The following is a 13,159-nucleotide window of genomic DNA, read 5'->3' on the forward strand; positions in this document are numbered from 1 at the left end:
CCTTGAATTTTGAAATTTTTGGTTTATTTTGAATTTTGAATTCTGTTTGTTTTCAGTGTTGAAGTGTTGAATGTATTGTTTATACATATATATATATATATATACACACACAAAAAAAGAATTATTTTTAGAACAAAGGAAAACAAAATTGAATTTTATGAGAGTGAGATAGAACCTATGCAGTGGGTCGTCATCAGGGGAAACCCCATGCATGATTCGAAAAGTGTAGGCGTTTCTGAAGGGGGCTATGCCTAATTGCATTAAAACTGCCAACCCTTGTTCCCCGATGCCTGCTTTCTCAAAAACATGTTGGACGAAAAAAAAACAATGAAAAAATGTTAAAAAATACAATATTTGAAAAATATATACAGAGCTTCAGATTGTAAGCTCAAAGAAGCATGAGCATCACTAGCGCTTTCGTCATTCAAAAATATACTTTTTCGCTACCTTTTCATTTCGCTTGTATTTTATCCCATTATATAGAAGGCAATTCTCTTAGTAGAAGTTACATGGGGGGGGGGGGGAATATATATATATATATTTTTTTTTTTTTAATGTATTTTTTCCCTCATGTAACTTCTACTAAGAATATATTTCTCGGATCCATGTCATATGAACACGAACGTTAAGTTTAATTGGGTTGACTAGAAGCGAACTCGAGGCAGATAATTTCAATTATCTTTTGAACTTTCTTACAATTTTTAGTTGTCTTCTTTTTTGGTTTCATTCCAATAAGAAACTGACTTTTAGAAGCGGTGACTTCGTTATTATCAGATTTGTGATATGGGAACCGTTCATGGGCGTCAGAAACAGGCTTGAATCCTGAGGGAGGAGATGCCCCGCCCCTCCCAAGAGCCAGTAAGTCAATGAAAAATAATTATTCTATTCCGTAAAATACGGGATATGTTTATTCACCGTACGCCCTTTATTTCCACTGATTCGTCCTCCCCGACATATTGGCCTGTATTTGCGTCTGGCCAGAAAGTGGTGTACCGGTCGGGTTTTTTATGGTTTTATATAATTCTTTAGACATCTCTAGCGAGATCTGGTGGGTCTATACGTCAAAGCGGGCCTGGCAATCGCACAACTTATACATATCTGTTTACCGCTAATTAATGTAAGAGTCACCAAAGTCAATCGCCAGTATACCCCACGAGCACACCACTGACACTGAAACAACACGATGAACAAGTAATCACAGTGAAATAAGCAAATGAAATGTAAAGTAAGCCACATGGATAGGGCTCGTGCAAAATTTATCGGCACAGTGACGTCACACAGCAGTTCCGAGACCACGCTCACTGAGAAAGGCGGAAAGCACGAATTCAATGGGATGAAACAGCCCTTATTATATAGTCTTGCTTTAAAGACCAAAAATCTCTACATAGCTTTGGGTGTGGATTCAACCACCACCAGCTGTACTAGAAATTGTTCTACAGCTGGTTATTATACTATAGCTGGTGTTGATTCAAACGTGTTCTTGAAAGAGTTTCACCGGCGAAGTATGTACGTTCTTGCAAACTCAACATCAACCTCTTTAGCGAAGAAATGCGAATGTGGGGAAATACATGTAGTTCTACGGGAAATGTTCAGATATCCTGCTATAAAGCTTGAGCAGGCTGGTCACATGTTTGCAAAAAAATTAGTATAAGTTTCATAATTATGAATGTCGAACTGATTTTTTTATTTGCTCTCAATTTCTTTCCTATCCCTTCATTAAGACGTTTCTAAAGCTTCATACTTTCTGATGAGTAGTTGAGGCTGAGCTGTAGACAGCTGGAGAAACACATCGACTTTTAATTACAGACACCTTGTACCAGATTGGATTGTATTGAGAAATGTAAATAAAGTAATGTTCGAAATATTTTTTTTGTTATCAAAGTTCTATGCATTGAATAGAATTTATGTTGGTTTTTTTTTGGCTAATGTTCTTAGTACCGTAATTTGTCAGAAATCACCGTGGCACTACGATTATCTTTAAAAGTTTTACTCATTGTGGAAAAAATGGAGTATGTTATTTTCATTGCTGGCAGAATAAAATTCGTTCAATGCATCCGGGGTACTCAGATCAATGAGTTAATTTGTTAATATGGACGGGATATTAACTTTGACCTCTAAGTTTAACTTTAATCACAACTTGAGTTTTGGGTATGCGTTTTTTCCGTTTTGTGGTTTTAGGAGTAACTGTTGTTGATATATAAAATAGAGTTTTTGTTCATATTAATCTCCTCATACTCTCTTAGTCTTAATTATTTAGTATAGCAGGAATATTTTGATAAGTGTGAGTAAAAATTTACTTACTCTCAGTTCTTCGGTTGGTTTGGAATTTCTTAAAAAGTAGCACAAAGGACAGTAAATTATATTCAATATTCCGATTATCCACATCAACCAAGGAAATCCAATTACTTTAACCAATTGACTTCCAAAAAATGGACCTGCGGTTATTCATTAAATGAGTATATGAAATGATATGAGAATCACTAGGCATTAATGAATAAACTGCAGCATTGGTAATCATCAAACAATGTATGAAGAAACAGAAATCGTTTCCCTAATCTTTTCAGTCTTCACTACCCAAAAAAGGAATCAACGTGAAGAGAGATCATTTAAAGTTACATTTCAGAGGGTGTTAGATTTGAGTTATTACGCTACGCATACATATATACAAATGAGCTAGAATTAAATATGACAACAAAATACATAAACTTCGGCTTTTTAGTTATGATTTTGAGAATTCTTTTAATAATTTATCCTTTCTCAAATTGCAAGGATGAACCTTGTGACTGTCGGTAAATGTTAAAGTCTTATTAATGGTAATTGAGATGCAATTATTAACCCTTTACCTGTGCCGCCTGAACTCAGTTCGGACAACTGAATCGTGCAGTATTTGTGATTAGACAATTATTTATGCGAGCAGGGTTGAATTAAGTTTTTTTTAATCTTCTTATGATATAATGCTCAAATTTAAACGAGAGAAAAAAAGATTTCCCAATCTATTTTTGATGCATTTTGCTGAAATATATTCCACAGTTAAGAGCGAAAGATGCAAAATGCTTTATAAACTCATGATTACGGAAATTCATTAAAATAGGAAAAATATAACTGCTCACATTTGGAATTCAGACGCATATCAGATTGTATTGAAAGTCAGATTTGTGTTCGGGCGAAAGTCCGATTGTAGAGAGAGTATAACATTTACAAATAGAAAACAGTCGTGTTGTCAGAAAAAAGAAATCAAAACATCTCTGATTGTATCTCTCATTTGTGATGAAAAATCACAAATTTATAATAAATGGTGAGTGTTGTTGATGTGATTGCGTATTGTATTACTAATTTCTGTTCTCTGTTCTTCTTTAATGTTTTATTGTAGTATGTATTATGTGTGTTTTGATTTCTACTACACGAAACCAAAACACACATAAAATGACCAGAAAGTTTTATAGCATCAAATAACGAATGAGCAAGATCAAGTTATGTCTTCACCTTGTTTCTTATTTTTAATAGCGGTTATTAAACAATTGAAAAAATCTTCGTCCAATTGCTCATCGATGCTTAATTCATTCTTCATTATTTCAACTTTGCGTTCTGGTAAAAACGTAAAATTGAAAACCATAGTAAATAGTCAAAACGGATCAAATCTACAAATCTACCTATCGTTGTAAAAATGCATTCATCACCATGACAGTATGTTGAATGTGATTTTAACGACTGGGTAATAAAGTCAAGTTGTGTTTGAAACAAATGAAAAATTATAAGACCATTTCTGAGATTCAAAAGGCGGGAACAACAATCGAAAAAAGAGTATTAACTTGTTTCGTTCAATTATTCTTCCAACAAATGGAAATTATTTGAAATGGCACTGATAATAAGAGACATAAAATTAATAAGAAATAATACATAAAATTTAAATATGAAACACAATTTCTCTCTCTCGACTTTGTTGCTAATTTTTTGACACATAGTTAAGCATTTCATTTTCCAAAGACGTGGAACAATAAGTATGTCTAACAAAAGAAAAGTGTAAAATGCATCATTGAATTGAAAAACATGAAAATCATGATGACTTCTCATAAAACCTTTGATACTCACAAAATATCAGCTTTCAACGTGAAAACAAGTATTCCGAGAGGCAATGGGAATAAGTATAAACTCGGATTTCTTACTTTTCATTTTGTTGGTTATAAAAATGATTAACACTATTTTGTATGCACGACTAACTTAATAAAGATTTATATTCACCTATACAATAAGCCATGCTAACGGACATTTGGGCTACAGCATACACTGTTCCATAGAGAGCTATATAATGAATGTCCACCAGATATGCGAGTAATGGCATCAATGCTGCATCCGTTATGCCTATGAAAGAGCAAGTTAACAATGGAAAATCCATAAGAATATATTCAAAAATACATTTGATTTCTCACTGAAGATAAGCTCAAGTACAAGGTATCCATAAAATGAAATATGTATAAAAAATTAAATATTCAGTAAAAAACAGTGTAATAAGAACAACTCTTGCTTTAAAAACTTGTACCAAAACCTTATCATATGCAAAAGTCGGTTATGCATGCTTTTTTCGTACCCCTCTTCAAGTTAGAACTTGATTGTAAATATTGAATTGGTTGCTCGCGAACCATTCAATGTGAAGTCTAACAAGAAGTAATGAATTAAAAGATCGTTGGTTGTAATCAAGATTACTCCGTTCTGAATCAGTAAGAAAACTGAGCACAGATATTTTGAAAGAATAATTCCAACAGCAAAACGTACTAAATTAGATGGTCATCAGTTACCTCTCAACACATTGACCATTTACTATATCTATCAATTTAGCTGTGTATAGGAAAATATTGTGTCGTGATAAACTACAAAAATAATTTTGTTTACCATAATCTACCCTGCAGTTAAGAGAGTGCTATGTATTTTTTATATACACTTTCCATTTTTTTTAATGAGAAATATGCACCTTCAGAAAAATATCCCCCCCCCCCAATCCCCTGCGGGGGCATTGTAGATTGTCAACTTTTTGAAACATTAAAATTTAAAATATGGCATTTCTGATTCGATTTTGTATGTATTCCAACTAACAAAATCAAACAGACTCTCGATTATCTTTCAAGTATCTTGCTCACAAAAAAAAAAAAACTTGATTAATGGGAGAAAGATTTTTATGTTTCGTCGATCAATTTAATTTTGGATATTTCTGTGCTACTTAAGCATGGAAAAGTTTCGAAACAGCGATGAGTTATTATTTCTTGGAGATTAAACTATCTGTTTTAATTAATTGCTTTTATCTGTATGAGATATCAAGCATACTCTTTAAAATAATTGCTAGAAATGATTTTTAACACTTCAAGATTTTATTTAAAAAAATGAAAAAGAGCCAATTTCTTTCTAAAAAGAATTCTTTTGACAAGTCATCAGCTGAATTAACTACTAAAATACTTTAATATCTTCACATCACGGGTATTTTTATTACTGAAAATGTGAGAAACTTCATTAAAAACTTTATCATGCTCGCTAGTTCAGTTAGTCATTATTATTTCAATAACAACCATAATTCTCGGGGAGCTTCTCTGATTAAAAATTGAGATTTTAATTGTCAAAATTATTCTTGATCGGGAATGGATTTTTTTCTTTTTTAATACCAACTTGATAGAACCTAAATTTTGCTACCTTCTGTTCGAGAAGCATGTACTTAGCTGTTTTTATGAATGAGTTTTAAAATTGAAAATGTCCATTTTTTTGTATTGTGTAAAAAGGACAAATGAGAGCAGTTTCTTAATGATCAAAAATACAGAAGCATTACTTTTCTTTATCGACAAGTTGTGTGTACACGAGTTCAATGAAAACTCTACTAATTAAAGTTATGCTACAAATTCATTATATTTGTATCTTTACAAACAATTTCTAAATGTTTTTTATTCGTACATGTTCATTATTTTGCATTTCGTTCACCAGAGAATAAGTAGAATAATATCTTATCCCTTTATAGGGCTATATATATTGACTAAAGCACAGATTTTAATCCTTTTTTTTTTGCCTTGATATATGTCAGAAGGTATTTAAGATCATGTGTTACTGTAGAAATTTTATGAATATCATTGATACTATGCAAATTATGGGATGGGAAATTACTATTATCCCACTACCCATTTAGCACATGCTACATCGAATGTGAGCAGTGGGATAATAATTTCCCACTTTATATCTACGTATTTTGAAAAATCAAGTAAACGAAACAAAATTATATTTAAATTCGAAGTGATATATGAAATTACTTTATTCTTTGGTGTAAAACATTTAAAAAAACCGCACAAAGAATTAATAAATATCAGACTTAGGAGATGTAAAAAGGAGCAAAACAAACAAAAAAAATTTTACATTAAGCCACATCACATTTCTAACAATTCATATTGCGCTCCTTTTTTCTTTGGCTTTTGTGCTGCAGAATGCACAGCGCCTGCATTTATTAATGCGAATTAGTATATGTGATCCCACATCTGAAAGAAGCAATTTATTTTCGATTACAGGCTGTCCATCCGGATCATTTCTCTTCTTACAAACTTCATCTAAGGATACGTAACCAGAGCGTTTTTTACTGCAAAATGTGCTTACCAATTCATTTGCTAAAATTGAACTGAATTGTAAATGACTTATAGGTTTCTAATAGTTATGGGTTATGAATGTAGTTATTTGCTGTTTCACCTTCTCGTTATTGAGCTTAATTTCCGTATTACTTGCAAGCTCATACCTATGGCAGATGCCTTTCGAGGTGCTAGAATCCATGCATGCAATATGATGAAAGAATTACTGACTATAATATCTTTGCCATAAAACATGTGAACAAAATAAAAAGCAGAATTTATAGGGCTTAAACATTCAATAATTCGAAAAAAAACAAAAAAATATATAAATTATGACAAATTGCTGACAAAAAAACAAAAGAAAGTTAAGAATGTAAAATTAAAACTGTCATTATTATTTTAAAACTCTCTTGTGAGCAAGATTTTTGACGTCATCAAGAAATTTTTAATACCAAATTATACACTGAATGACAATGAAACTGTTTACATACCTTTTAAATCAGTCACTTCTTTTTTAATAAGGGAAATTTGAACGCGAACTCCACACAGAACAACGATATCCACCTTCTTACCGTTAACGAATGAACCACTGGGATATATACTTCCCACTTTCATGAATAAACTTTCATTATAGGTGAGAAATGTGTCTCACATCAATAAAGTGCTCAAATCCATGAACAACGAACCCAACGTCATACAACTTCACAAGAAAAAAGAATTTCAATAACTACTTTAGTTTTCAATTGTTGGAAAATAATAAAGGGTAAATTTCAAGAATTTGATATAATATACTGTGATAATGAGAGTAGCATAACTTATGAGTTATTTGAGATGTTAATTGTCCAGTGTCATTCATAAAAATTGAGATTAGTTTTAAATAATTTACATTTCATATAAAAAATAGAAACTGCCTGGTTTTAATTCACAGAAAATAATTAACACGTTTTTAAGGCAAAAGAATTTTTTTTTTCATTTTACTGGTTTACGCGTTTCGGCTCTGCAATGGAGAGCCGAAACGCGTAAACCAGTAAAAAGAAAAAATAATTTGTCGTAAAAACATGTTAATTATTTTCAGTGAATTTACATTTTGTAATCTGTCGTCTGTTATATACAATAATGTAATCCATTTATTAGTACCAATGTAAGGCAGTATCATAGTCGCAATATCATCACCGAGAAAGCGTACTTGACTTACCTATTGAAATCTACATTTACCTTATATGTTTGAATCAATATCTTCTAATACAACAATTAATTCAAAACTAACGACGCGACGAACTTATACTCATACAGCCATACTTGTGATTATAACGATCTCGGTTGTAACGAAACTTTGTCTATAAATAGAGATTCCTTTTAAGCTTTGTTTATTTCGGCATTATTTAGATCAGGTTGAAAAATAACCAATTCACGAGAGTATCTTAAAATCCTCAACCTCGGTTATAACGACATAACTTCGGTGTCCCTCAAATGCCTTTATAACCGATTTTGACAGCGTTTCACTTCTGTTGACCCAACCAGTCTTTTCACATACAGTGTTTGTAATCACTTTTCGGGATAAAACGCAAACCACGATGTCGTGAAATCGATCACCCGCGATAACTTACATACACCTACTAGTAGTGTAGGCTACATATTTTGTGACTCCTCCACTCTGTGATTAATTTCTTGACATCTGCCAAAGACCCGTCGCCATTTTAATCAGCGCCGGATAGATAGATTATCCACTTTAATGAGCTTCATCAAAATGCTTCTGACGACGAAATAAGAGACTAGAGAGATAGGCCTTGTCAACTCGTGGTTGAAAATTGAACTAAAGTTCTTCTACTGCCACAGTATTACACTATGTGAATATAGAAAATAGTATATACAGGGTGTCAATTCTTATCGTTTTCCGATAGCTAATCGCTAAACCGTTAGCGATTAGCGATTAGTAAACCGGAGTAACTTAAACTTGCAAAAAAAAAAATTTTTATTGTTGACATACGTCATTTTAGAAGCAGCATGGCCATGATAAGATATTTTAAAACTTTGTCAGAGCAAGACAAATGTCAAAAATTGTCAAAAACTGTCCTCCAACACTGATTTTTAGGCTTCAACAATGTTTGGAATCAAACAATGTATATTCCAACATGTTCAGTTCATATTAAAGCATGTTCAGTCATTATTAAAGATGTTGCCTTCTTTAATGTTTCAAGTATGGAAAAAACCCGGGCAGCACCGGGTATTTCTGTGATAGCAATATAAAAAAACTTATATATAATTTTTTATTCATAAATTTATTATTTTTATTATGTGGTTTCAATATTTTTTTATAGGATTCAAATCGCTATATCATGTCTTTCCCATGAGTCTCATAGAGAAAAAAAAGCATAATTAGAGAACTGTTTCGTTTGAACTGCAAATAATAATAAACCTCATTTACCGTATGTACACTCATGTCCATAAATTAAGGATAATGCCAGCTCCGGCAAATAAAGGTTCAGAAACAAAACAAACGTTACTTATTCATAAAGCCCATTTATTAAACAAAAGATAAAGAACAAAAACGATGGTGTATGTACGATATCATTCATAAAAACTACGATTTTTGCTCCCTGGAGCAATTGTAAAAAATATATCCTTTACAAAAACTTACTATTACATGGTTGATATGATGGTTAATACATTGTATGTCTCCCATGCGATGAAATACAGTCCGTACAACGCCTAGGCATGCTGAGTATCAAATTATCGATCTGATCTTGGGGAAGATCACTCCACTCAGCAAGCAATGCTCTCCGAAGTTCCGGTACACATGTGGGAGATGGTTGACGGGCTGCAACTCGTCGGCCAAGCATGTCCCACACATGCTCTATCGGATTCAAGTCAGGTGAGAATGCTGGCCATTCCATACGGGTTATATCCTCAGACTCAAGGCATTCGTTTACGATGTTTGCTCGGTGAGGACGGGCGTTGTCATCCATAAACACAAATTCTGCGCCGATTACACCCCTAAACAAACGTATATGTTGTTCCAGAATGATGTCCCGATAAATTTGGGCTTTCATGGTTCCGGTTTGAACATGCAGATCTGTTCTGGAACCCAGTATAATTCCACCCCAAACGAGCAATGCTGCACCACCGTAACGGTGTCGTTCAATGATGTTGTCTTGGTGGTAACGGGTACCTGGCGTTCTCCATATGAAAGTCCGACGTGAATCAGACTGCAAGCTAAACCTGGACTCGTCGGAACACATCACACAAGCCCACTGTGACGATGTCCACATTGCACGTTCTCTACTCCAGGCTAATCGCTGCCGACAGTGAGTTGCCGTGAGCGGAACACATCTGACAGGCCTGCGAGCATATAGACCAATATCTCCCAAACGTTTGTACACGGTTTGCCTTGAAACTGTGGTACCCGTGGCTGCAGATAGCTGACAAGACAGGTCGGATGCTGTGCTCCATCTGCTTCTTTTGGCAGTTACTGCCAAATACCGGTCTTAATTCGGCGTTGTAACTCGGGGGCGACCTGTACTGTAACGTCTACTGACATTTCCGTTATCTTGGAATCGTTGCCAAAGCCTAGAGATGACACTTTGGGCAATTCCAAGTTCCTCGGATACTTCCATCTGAGTACGCCCACATTCCAGGCGGCCGATAATTCTACCACGTAAAAAATCATCCTCATGCGTCATAACTATTCGCTTATGGCACTGAGCGCCTTACAGAACTCTTGTGAACAATTTTACTTCTTTGCCACCATTCCTTACATACCCCCCTCTTACACTCTCGTCATTGCGACGTTCTATCGGCATCATCTGGTGGCTTCCTGAAATATGCATATCATTCTTGCAGATGTGTGTGATAATTCTACAGGTGAAATTTTTTTTTTAGATTTCGATTTCCGTGCGATTCTGAATTATCCTTAATTTATGGACATGCGTGTATTTGTTTCATGAAACCATCACTCAATATGAGATAAAATTATTTCAACAAAGTGATATTTATCATGTGTGGTATTAGAAGCCTTCGCAATCCGATATATCAAAGTATCATATAGCAAGTAATGATGTGATAAAATGAGAGATGAGTGGAGGAGGGGGTTGAAATATCTGCTAAAGAACCTTGTCTACTCAAATTATACCGAGAATTTTAGGAAGAGTATCTAAAATGAGTAAAAACTCTACGGATGGTTCCATAATTTAAGTAAAATATCATAAAATATAAGTAAAACGAGGAAAATTCAGACGTGGCAGTTTCAATGTCATTTTCGTAAAATAAAAATTGGGAGAAAATATAGAGATTGAAATTATCATACAGCCTCAAAAAAGAGTGAAATTTCCTTCTTTTTCAAAAAAAACCCCTAAAGAGTCACTTTGTAAAGTTTTAATGGAAATTCGTTGGGGGGGGGGGGATATAGTGAATTGAAATGCTTGATTTTTGCCACTTTTTACGTGCTTAAAATGACACAAGTCTTAAAAGAATGTGGAGGGAGTCGTAAAACCTTAGCAAAATCAAGAATTTCATTCATGAATATATCAATAAATTTTTGTTAAAATTGCGGAATAAATTTCTTTCGGTGTAACAGAGAGAGGCATAAATTTTACTACATGACATTGTTTTAAAAACAAATTAATTTTTATACTTTCCCTAGTTTGACGAAAATAAAACTACCACAGGTCAGTCTTCCTCTTGCTGAATTGTTTTTATATTCTACTTTGATTTTAGTTTCAACCACATGGAATTTTTATTAATTTCGGACACTATTCGTGAAACATCCAGTATAATGTTACAAATATATGTTTCAGAGAACCATAAATTTCATTCTTGGACTCCGTTAGTTAGCATCGTAAAGAATATCGCAGAGAAAATCATTATTTCAAGATTGTCATACTATCTTCCTTACCTATCCCAAGTCCAAGTCCAAAGTGTGGTATGAATAGATGAGACATTTTTGTTGACAAAGGTATCTGTTGAATATATAACATAAAAATATACATGGCATTTAAGTAAAATTTTCACACCATCACTTGAGTGATTACAACGCAATCAGAAAGTGCTTCTGAAAAAAAAAGCCACGCTTGAACTTGATTTCTTAAGATTAACGGTAAAAACTTCTCAACATTGAATACCTCAAAAACAATTAGTGTGAAAAAAAAATTTCACAGCCCATCGTCAATCGAAGGAAAGAGTCTCGGCATAAAGAAACAGCCGCTGTGAGGTCGTATGGACATAGTGACGGACTCTGCATCACGAGCACCCGGGTTCGAACCCCACCAGCGGCACAGTCTGTGGTCGGCCGACTCAGGTCATGGTTGCGAAGTGCAAGCTATAATAATATACCAGGTGAATCGTCCCTCTAAGCATGTTTCTGCTCGAACTACATGTTATTTTGTTTCTTAACCCTTGTAATCTTTCACTTTTTTTTTCAATATTTTTCTTTCTTTTGAGTATAACGGTATTATGATATCAATTTTTGGTGTATGACTCGGGAAGGTGTGTCATATATTGGGCGCTTGTTGTTCAGGGAGTTCAAGACCACCCTTATGCAAAAGGCATAACATATCTACATTTTGGCGCCCGAAAAATCATGGGGACCACATGCCCCCACAAGGGTGGAACTGGCAGGGCTGCAGCCCTGGGGCCCGGAACGATTCTCATTATTTTTGTTTTTTCACTCTATAAATTCACTATTAAGAGGGGCCCCGTGAAAAGTCTGGTATGGGGGCCCGCCAAAGGTCCCAGCCTAGGGTCCTGCTCCAGGATGCGGGAGACCACGGGGCCCCCCACGCCCGAGTGGGTGTACCGGCCCGTACCGTTTTACATACATCTGAAAATCACAGTACTAGATCTTATTAGCGAGGGGGGAGGGGGTGCAATAACGTCGTCTTATTAACAGCTATTAACAGCATCTTGGGGGGGGGGGGCACTCCATACAAAGCGATTTTTCTGGAGACCCACCTGGTTGGAATTACCTTTATTCAAATTTATCCTATTACTTGCACTCGAAAAATACAACCAAGTCTCATTATCACTTGAGGCCCCGAGCTATGTCCGAGTAGTCCCATGCTTTAAAATGGTCCTCACCATGGATCCCACTTTCTACAGCGGGGGGGGTCTTTAGGCTGGGGTCTTTGGTGGGCCCCCAGGCCAGACTATTCACGGGGCCTCTATAGTAAATTTATATCGTGAAAAAATGATAATAATCGTTCCTGCCCCCTGTGCGGGAACCCTTCAGCCCTGTCCTTGTGGGGGCCATGGCCCTCATTCCTATGCATCCGAGGCCGTAAGCTGGGCCAAAACTGGGGGCAGGCGGATCTGATGCCCCGGATGCCGAACCAGAGGAAGCGCAAATTTCCCTTTTAACACCTCTCCTTCAACATTACAAGGGGTTGTGCCAAAATGATTCCTTGCCCCGACTGACCAAGCATCTAGTTGCGTCCCGGCCATAGGCATTACCCTGGAAGGCCTATTCGTAAAAGAAAGCCCTAGCTACATGCATAGTCCTTATATGGGGAGGCCGTTATTGCCCCCTATGATGAATCTATAATTTTTTTTAAACATTTTTTTTCATTATTATGAATTAA

This window comes from Pholcus phalangioides, unplaced genomic scaffold, assembly GCF_987345545.1.
Source record: "Pholcus phalangioides strain wild (caught in Gottingen) unplaced genomic scaffold, Ppha-v1.0 ptg000011l_1, whole genome shotgun sequence".
Lineage (NCBI taxonomy): Eukaryota > Metazoa > Arthropoda > Arachnida > Araneae > Pholcidae > Pholcus > Pholcus phalangioides.